Here is an 8,032-nt window from a genome sequence, read left to right as displayed (position 1 = left end):
GGAGGAGGAGGAGGAGGAGGAGGAAGAGAAAGCCCTTACCCTAGAGGCTGAGGCAAGAAGATCACAAGTTTAAGGAAAAGCCTGGGCAAGGAGACCCTGAAGTAGACCCTGTCTCACAATTACAACAACAACAACAAAAATAAATAAATAAAGGGACTCAAGACTTAGCTCCCTTGACTTAAATCTCAATGCCACCCCTCACCCACCTCCACCCCAGCTAAAAATTATAAAGAAAGGAAAGAAAGGCCTTGGGCAAGAAAATGTCTGGGGAGTAGGAACCTCAAACTACTGGCTTCTGCTCAGGACTAGGAGCTATTTGAGATGCCTAAGGGACACTGAATGAGAGAACTCAAGAAGGTAAGTGAGTATGTGAGTGAAGAGCCCTAGAAAGCAGTCAGGCCTGGGAGGATAAATGCCATCAGCATCAGTGCATCGGACTTGCTCGACTGCATGAGATGTGGATGGAGGGCTCATTATAGAGCACCCAGTGAGGAGGAGCAACCGGCCCCTGGGGTAGATGAGAAACCAGTCACACACACACAGATGCTCAGAGGAGAAAGAAGGTGAAGAAGGGAGGGAGTCCTCAGCCACAGCAGAGGCTGAAAGGTCAAATAAGATGCATGTAAGGATTTTCACTGACCTTGATGAGAAGACCATTATGGCTGAGAGGAGAACCTTTGTATAAGAGGCTTGAGGACCAGACACAATGGTGGGACATCAAGGAGAAACAACATGGAATGCAAAGCCACAAGTACAAATGCCACTGTTAAGAGGATTTGCCAAGAAAGGAGTGAAGGTACAAGGTGAGAGCTGGATGCACAAAAAGAGGGACCAGGAGGGTTAAAGGAATCACTGTGAATGTTTTTATCTTGCTATAGGAGGAACAAATGTAACTCCCAAACCTACTATATATCTGCAACAAAAGCAAGGCAGGAGACATCACAATCTTGGACCCCAAACTTCAAATTATACTACAGTGATGAAAACAGCAAGGTATTGATATAGGGCACCACATAACCCAACTAAACAAAAATAATCCAAACAAGGGATATATTATAAATCACAACCAGCTCAATATCCAAAATGAGAGTTTGTGTTCTCTAAAATCAAAGAATGGATTCTAGGAACAGTGGAGATTGAGAGAAAGATAGCTTCTGTCTAAGAGAGACAGAAAGGTGACCAGAAGGTGGCTTGCCTGCCTGCCCCACTTTTCAAAGGTGTTTTGTACAACAAAGCCATGTGATGAGGTGGGTGCAAAGTGTGAAAAAACTATAAGACCCAGTGGAAATTTACAAGGAGGGCATGAGGTGGGACAAAACCATGACCAACCAATAAGTTTACAAGTACAGTCGCCCAGGTAATATTGATTAAATGGGGATCAAATGGGAAAATAAATCACATACAAGGAATTTCCCTTTAGAGTATCAGTCAATTCTATCTCTAGGGGAAGTAATACCTCTTCTTTTTGTAAAGCTAACCGCTGAATGTGCCTGAATTGTTCTCCATTTTGGCTCCTCTCTGTTGTCTCCTGAAAGGCTGGCACCTTGAGGACTGGGGCCTTCAGGCACCTTGAGGGAGCCCTGTCTAACTGTTTACAAAATATCTAATTGACTGACTTATCTACAATATTCTGACCCTCCCGAGAGATCCTTCTCCGTGTTTTCCTGACTGCCTTTTCTAGCCTGATTGTGACCTGACTGTGGCCATTAGGTTTCCCCAAGCTGTGACAAACCTGCAAACAGTGAACAGGCCAGCAGTATGAGCAGATCGGAACCGGGGAGAGGGCAGGAGCTGCTTCCTCCGCTGAGGAACAGGGGCCCTCCTACCGATTCACTCTGTGAAGGCAACACAAAGATGGGGGAGGCCCGCAGGGGAACGGGGAGCTTTTGCCAGGGACAGCTGGGCGCCTCCAGGGGCACTTGGCCAGGGGACCGCACTCTTCTGCTGCCAGGCCCTCATGGAGAATAACATTTACGGCAGGCTTTGAGAGAGGCTTCTCCATCTCCTCAGTCCCCTCCTGATATCAGAGAGGAAAAGGCCCCCACCTGCTCTGTCCAGCAGGGGCAGGATTCGGGCACATAGCTGCCTACAAGCTGCTCAGCACACCCTGGCCCTGATGTCGAGTGCTTCATTAGAGCGATGCGGATGTGGAAACTGTGCTTACACTGCAGTATTGCCCAGTGCTCCCCGGAGAGGTCTTCCTACAACTCATTAATCTTTAAAAGTTGCACTCACGTTTACTAGGAAGGAGTGAGTCTGCAGAGATACGTGGAGGGTAGCCCTCTCTGAATGCTGGTTTCCTCCCTCCTCTGGGCCACACACAGGAAGCCCACACCGCCTGTCCCGCACCTTGTTCATCTCCCCCAATCACTTCCCTTGCATTCTATGCTCTTTCTTCCTTCAGTTTGCAATAAACTTTCAACCTGGGTCTGCAGCTCAGCTTTCCAGAAGCAAATATAGCTTTCACAGAAATTCTTTCTTTCCATCCCTCAAACACTGAATTTTGAAATGATCACCTAGGAACTCGAGGAAATCAGATTTAAGATTTCAAGTCGATGAAAAACTTGTTTTAGGTTATAACTATTCATTATTTGATGGGAACTATTCCTTTGGTTCCACGAATTGAGACTAACAAACAGTCTACTGCTTTTTTAAAAAATGTACTTTATTTTAAAAAGACTGCTCCATGGCAGCACCAATGTTTTACCCCACACTCAACATCAACAAACCCGAAATGCAACAGTGGCAGCAGAGTGCCAACTAATGCATAGCTTTAATTTAGTAAAAATAAGTTTTTCATACGATCAACATTAAGGGGCAGACTGGGAAGGATGAGTACTCCCAGGAGCCCTGACCCCGAGGTGAGACTGACAACAGGTGACAGCCCTGTCACCCCAGGCAAGGCTGCTTAATCTGCACAAGACTTTCTGACCACGATGCAGTGACTAAATACCTGGGTGTGAGCAGCAGTAACAACCTCCTCCTCTGGAACAGAGTGGTCCTACTCTCCGTTTAGTATGCACAGAATCTACCCGTTGCTTTACTACCAGGGTGACTCTTTATTTTCACTGCCTTTTTTATGCAATATTTTCAATCATCTACACAGAGACCACTGGCCTCTTAGAATGACATAGTATAGCCAGCCACCAGAAGTGTGGTTTGTCTTCAAAATGAAATCAGTATAGTTACCCAGATGTGTTCATATGTACATGTGTGTTTCTGTGAAATAGGTGACTAAAATTTTGAAAGGTACTAGAGAAAAAGAGTAGGCATATGTATGAGTCTTTATGTGAATGTGTGTATGTATCATTATGTTTACATGTAAGTACAAATCATGAATGCATATGTATGCAAACCAATCATTTGTATGTGTATCATTAGGTACACATTATTACATATGTGTGCATCATTATATATATACATATATTAGTATCAGTCATTGTTTGTGCATCGTTGTGCATGCATAAGTATGTTCATGTGTTTGTACACATCTATAATGAATCCAGGAATTGTCTTTCACACGCAGATATTCTGAGAGCTCTATATAAGTAAAAGCAAGTGGGAACTAAGTATGGCTTTTATCTGATCATGAATATAGGAAACTATTATTGCTCATTTGCATTTTCTCAGGAGGTTTCTGCTTACAGGATACAATTCACTTGGAAATTATGCCCATGGCTATAAAAGCAATTTAGTGTGTAGTGCACAGCATGCCTAGCACTTCTATACTAGATTTTCTGGGTCAGAAGGAAACAGAGAGGTTTTAATGGTGGCCATCGATTGCTACTCTGGGCAAGTCCTGCTGCACTAGACAGTGGCTGAGGCAACATGCTGTTTTCAAGTGCTCTCACAATCACATTTAATGTGAGGAATAAAGATATTGAGACACTGGGCACAACTGTAAAATTATTTTTAGAAACCTTCCTAAAATTATACAGCCGTCTTCCTTGGTAGATTTGGGGATCATGGGCTTAACTTTTATACTCAGACAAAAAAAAAAAGGAATGGTCACATCCAGTCTTGGTCACATCTACTCTTGCCCCCAATAAGGTGATGTCAAGCATGAGTTTTGCAGTTCCCTGGTTTTGGCACCACTGTACCCTCCCTCCCAGCCAGAAGGAATCCAGCTGAGGGTCTCCAATGGATACACTGGATGAGCTATAAAGCTTCCCTTGTCTCTGATGTTACCAGTGGGCAGGGGAGAGGCTGTCGGCATTTGGGGTTGGCAGAGAGTTTCAGCAAGCCACCTCGGTACAAGCCACCCTTCTCAGCTATCTAGCACTGCAAAGGCAGTTCGTCCCAGGGAAAGTGCCTACAGCAGCTGTATACAAACAACTGCATCTGCATCAAACCTGCTGGTCACAAGATTTCGCATGACTTCCTGCATGGACTAGATGAAGCTCTGGGATTCTTGGCAGGATGTGACCTGTTGGGCCATGACACTAGAGATGTGGACTGTTGCCCTGATGACTCCGAGTAAGTCAGGCCCCCATGGGTCCACATCTGTTTCCAAAGGGACTTTGCTGCTGCTCCTTCCAGAAATGGAGTCCATTTCCATAACTTCTGCCCCCTATCCCTCTTTCTAATCAACAACCTCAGGTGGGAGGGACTGTGCAGGCCAGGGCCTCAGGGAGCTTGCACTCTCCACCTTGGGTATCTTTGAGCACTTCCATCAGCACCACAGAAAGCCCAGCACACAGCAACATGTGGGAGATAGACCCAGCCATCCCAGCCAGATCCCAACTGAGACTGCAGCCAACTGCAGCCTCATGAGAGAACCACAGAGAACACTGGAAGAAAGCTTATGAAACCACAGACACAAGAAACCATATGCCACTGTCTGAAGCTACTACCACTGTCTTGCTCTGAAGCACTCAGTAGCAAATGCAGAGTGGACCTATCTTATCTACATGGGTTGAATGACTCTTATAGATAACACTGAAAAAAATGTCATGCTTTCTACAAAATGAAGAAACCAAGATTAGGAAATACAGATTGACCATTCCTAATCCAACACTGAAATACAAAATCTTCCAAAATCTGAAACTTTTTGAGTTCTAACATAATATTACAGTGGGAAATTTTATGCCAGGAAACCTTGTTTCATGCACAAATTCTTACAATACTATATAAAATTACCTTTGGCCTATGTGTATAAGGCATATATGAAACACGAATGAACTTCCTCTTTAGGCTTGCGTTATGTCCCCCAGTGCCTTTAATTACTTTCTTGTTACTGGGACAAAATACCCAACACACACATGTTAAAGGAGGAACGGTTTATCTTGGCTCATAGTTTGTAAAGGCTTCAATCAATAATTGGTTGGCTCTGAGGCAGGGAAGCTCATTGCAGAGGAGAAACAGCCCATGGCAGGGCAGCAACCAAGGGTATAACTGCAATTATACCTTTTCAGGCCATGCCCTCAGTGACCCACCTCCTTCCAGTAGCCCTCACCTTCCATCATCATACTCAGCTCTAAAGCCCTTAGTGAACTCATCCAGTATTACACAGTGGTGATCCGGTCACTTCAAAAAAAGCCCCACCTCTGAGCAAATGAGGCTGGAGGGGGCCCTAGATATAATCCATAACATCAAGATATGTCATTATGTATAAGCAAATAAACCACAACCTGAAAAACATACAAAATCTGAGACATCATTTAGTCCCAAGTGTTTAGGATAAGGGATACAGATAATCCTCATTTAAGGACAGAGTTTCATTCCTGGACTAGGTCATTGAATGAATTGGTCACTAAATGAGGAACTGTGCATAGCATGTACATTACAGTATTCAGAACAAAGAAATGGTCAAAGGAAATTCCAATTTAAGGACTAAATTTTGATTTGCATAACCCTTACATGCATTTCTATAATGTATTAAGCAATGTACTGTACAGCACAATCAGCAAAAACTACAGTACTGTACTATTATACCATAAGGCAGCACTGCAGCTCACATTTCTATGTCATAAGTCTAAATGTAGGTCATAAGCCTGAGCAGTGAGTCTTAAGTGGAAAAGATTGCTAAATAGGCAGGTTGTTAAATGAGGAATATCTGTAGTGACTTTCCTAGTGTCAACAGCTAGTTTGTAAGTACAGCTAATTTGGGGAACTTAGAAAAATGACAATTCATTGGACTTCTTCGTTGCTATATATAAAGTAAAAATAAACACATGATCATGTCATTCATATCTAGTGCGATGAGCACACGAAATGTAAAATCTTGCTTTTAAACTGTAACAAGCTATGATTCAGTAAGACTTTACTTTTTACAAGACCAATCCCATGCCTTGTATTTTTTTCCTTGTTTTCTCACTAGAATCAGAAAAATACTTTTGACATAAAGTCAACATTAATTTGACAAAAACTAAGGAAGACATTCTAAATCAGGAGAACTTTGAATTTTTAAACAGTTTTGCATAAATATAGTCCTAGAATATAGAGTGTAGGAAAGAAAGTGTAAGAAAAATATGAAGTTAGCTTTAGAGTTCTAAAACTTCACCTTCACTATGTCCAAGAAAGTCATGAGCCTCGCTCCTTTTCATTTGGTTCCTGCTCCTGCTCCAAGCCCTGACTCTCAGGACTAACTTTCCTATCTTTCCCACATGCTGGGTACTGATATGAATGGGTGCCTAAGTGCAGCAATTTTGTATTTAAATATTTCAGATATAAATAAACCCTACAAGTTACTCAATAGAATATGTTCTGTCTTCCTTGAAACACAAACCTACCTTCACAATAAGTGTCTGATTCACATTTAGACTGTTTGACTCTTGTGCAAGCTTTCTGGAATATGGTGGCTCAGGAAGGTGTCTCCTGCCCTACTCTCTCCCAGGTGTGTTTCTCCCCTCCCCCAGGTATGCCCTACTTCACACATCCTCTCAAGTCACAGGCAGACTCCGACCTGCTCATCCGCACTCCACCCAGGTCCCTGGAGTGGCCATCTTTCAGCCACTGCCTGGCCTGGTAGGGCTACCCCGGTTCCAGGGAACACAAGTAGTGCTGCTCCAGGAGTACTGCAGTGGGCGACACCAGAGTGGGGGGAGCTCCATAGTACAGAGAGCAGATCTGCGCTCTTGGAACGTCTGCTGGATGGGACTCATGTACAAAGCTTAAAGGACAGGAGTGCTTGGCCTCTTGAGCCCTCATCTAGCTTTAATTTTTTAAAAATATTTTAAATTTCATTATTTTCAAAATACAAGCTAATATTAACATAGATAAGTACACAAAAATAAAACGAGTTAAATTTAAAATTGTCATTCACAGTCATCTTATGTTAAAACATCATGTTTATTCACACGAATCAAGAACATCATTTTCACACACACTCTAGGAATTAAACATCTTGGCTGGGTGTGGTGCCTGGCTGTAATCCAGTCATTCAAGAGGCTGAGGCAGGAGTTATTACCAAGAGTTCAACCCTGGCTTGGGATGCACAGTGAGTTCAAAGACAGCCTGAACTACATAGCAAGACCTTATCTCAAAAAGAGGTCTTGAGCCCTTGCTTAATTAATAGAGCCTGAAACCTATTAATCATTAATAACTATTGCAATATATTTAAAATGCATGTTAGTAGTGATGTTTTAAATGGAAAAAATTATCATAGGTAGATGGTAGTTTACTCATACCACTATGCTAAAATAGTTAAAAATATCTTTCCATGCCACTATCAAAAATGTCCCAGTTTAAGCCAGGTGTGGTGGTACACATCTTGTAATCCGAGCACTCAGGAGACTGAGGCAGGAGTATCGCTATGAGTTCAAGACCAGCCTGGACTACATAGTGAGTTCCAGGTCAGTCTCAACTACATAGTGAGACCCTGTCTCAAAACAACAACAACAAAGTCCCAGCTTGAATGATAAATTCTATAATGTCTCTTTCACAGGTATCAATGAACTCTTCTCTTTACCTCTCAGAGAGCCCATGTAATCAAAAGTGAACATTCACATACAATCAAAGGATTTTCTCAAAAGCAAGAAATTCAGAGATCAACCAGTTGAGTCCATCTCATTTTCTTTAGTAGAGATTCATA

The sequence above is a fragment of the Fukomys damarensis genome, unplaced genomic scaffold (assembly GCF_012274545.1).
Source record: "Fukomys damarensis isolate Sample0158 unplaced genomic scaffold, DMR_v1.0_HiC HiC_scaffold_27, whole genome shotgun sequence".
NCBI lineage: Eukaryota > Metazoa > Chordata > Mammalia > Rodentia > Bathyergidae > Fukomys > Fukomys damarensis.
This window is presented reverse-complemented; position numbering follows the sequence as displayed.